We start from the raw sequence: 2393 nt of genomic DNA on the forward strand, positions 1-2393 counted from the left end.
TGTGTGAGCTGTATATTAATGATGAGTGGGATGGAGGCATGGTACATGGACGAGTCCAGCGAGGACCAAAGCCGAACCAGCCGTGACTCTCAAACAGCTCGAGCAGATCGGAGGAAGGTTCGATCAGAAATCACACACGGACTAATAATTAATATTCCACACGCATCACGTGACACGAGCGTTATGAGAAACTCTTGATGTGTATTATGGATGAATGTAAACGTTCAAATATGCAAACATAGAGCCTTCTGTTGGATTTTTCTTGTCATTTATTCGCTTTGTCGTGGTAAACATAGTTATTAGTGTAAAAATATTGGATGGCATTCACACAGTTATGATGAACAATTTAGTTTTACTGCACTGACCCCTTACAACAAGTATTTTTGTATTACCCTGCAAATATGCCCTGGTAACAGTTATTCCTTAGTTGCTTGAAATAAAATAAATCAAAATATACAGAAAAGGTCAAATTATTTATAGCATTGAAGCGCTGAACTGCTAATGTGCTCTTCATCAGTGATGATCAGGAGAAACTCTGCAGTGCCTTTAACAAACACTCATCACAAGTTACAGTCATGAGTACTAGATCTAATAAATCATTACTAATGATAAACACATGAGGATTTTGATAGTTATGACAATGATTTGTAGTTCTGGAGGGCCATGTGGATGGTGGTTGTTTAATGGACTCAAGTTTTGTTGCATTAATTCACTACTCTCTATAAGATGTAGGGAACCACTTCAAACTGTTCAGTTTTCATGAATTAGACTAATTTGCATTGTATATTTGTACCCATTATAATAATGTAATACTGCAATGCAACACTGAACTGAACAAACTGTCACGGTACGCCGTGAAAACACGAAGTCTGGGTCCAAGTGCAGGTGAGGGTATTTAATGGAAACAAAAAGGCCAACACGGCACAAAAAACGAAACAGAAAAGGTCTGGGATACCAGACGGCAGCACAGTGCATGTATCCCAGACCACAGCAGACACTAGAAACAAAACACTGTAACACATTTACACACGCCAAATAATGCAACCAGACAGAGTGGTAGGAGAGGGGAGATTAAATAGTCCGTGGCAATTGGGAACAGCTGTGGGTGTAATGAGTGGGACAGGTGTGTGTAATGTGACAGGTGTACGTGATGTGGCAGGTGTACGTGATTACGTGAGGTGAGTCCGGGTGGAAGGGAGATGGTGACCTCTGGTGGCGACAGGGAGAAGCGCAGGGCCCGGACTCATGACACAAACGGTCATATTAATGAAGACATGTTAGAAAAAGTAAACTGTTTGATTAAATGAAGTTTGTCTGTATGATCACTAATACGCTTAGTTTAGCATAAGTGTTTGTTTTACTATTCATAGTAAGCAACAGTAAATAAGCATGTCTTTATATAGAAATATGTTATTAATTAGCTTAAAAGAGACTGACTCCTAATTTGATGATCTAAAAGCATTTCACAGATTTCTTCGATTAAATAAAACAACATTTTCTCTGCATCATAGTTGTACAAATGAACTGGTCTAGCATCAGAAATGTATTAAATGTTGCATGTTTTCTTAGAATTTTCAGTTTTTCCACATTTCGTACAAACAGCCCAGGATGGGTTTGAAAATGTATAGGTAAAAAAAATAAAAAAATTCAAAATGTACAGAAAAAGATAGGGCACATATCAAAATGTGATATGGGGGGACTGGATGATTCGAAAAAAACAAAACAAAAAAAAACATTCCAGCATTTACAATTCCAGAGTTGTTAGCAAACAAGTGTAAATTAGATTATAATGGTGATTCTCACCAAATATGATATACAGCCTTATACATTATGCTAAATGTATTGCGATCAGTCATCCAAAATGCATGTTATTAGCTGCTGGCAGCCATTTTTGTTGTTTTGTAGGATTGATTTTTCATGGCTTGGTTAGCACTGGCACTGAAGAAGAAATGCATTCAATTTAATTTGCCTTGATCAAACTGTTGAGGACTTGCAGCGCCCCGTATGGGCAGATTTGGACACAAATTGGTGTGCGTCATAAGAATGACTTCTTGTGTATGCGTATAAAGTTTCGCAAAGTTTGGACATTGCGTTGAGCAGATATAGGTTTATTAGTGAAAATGGGCGATGCCAGGCTGGTTGATTGGATTATATCATTAAAACACTTTGATAAATCAATTTTCTTTTCTCATCTTTTAGTCATGATGGTCTTGGGATAATGTGTGCCAGGTTTCATGTGAATTGAGCAAATAGTCTAGGAGGAGTTGTAAAAAGTACCTTTTTTTAATTATTTAAAATGCCATTTTGAAATCAAATAATTGGCAAAAGAGTACAAAAACAACATAGTTCTCCAAAATATATGCCGCATTAATAAACCACATTTCAACATCAGG

This window comes from Barbus barbus (assembly GCF_936440315.1).
Source record: "Barbus barbus genome assembly, chromosome: 20".
Classification (NCBI taxonomy): domain Eukaryota; kingdom Metazoa; phylum Chordata; class Actinopteri; order Cypriniformes; family Cyprinidae; genus Barbus; species Barbus barbus.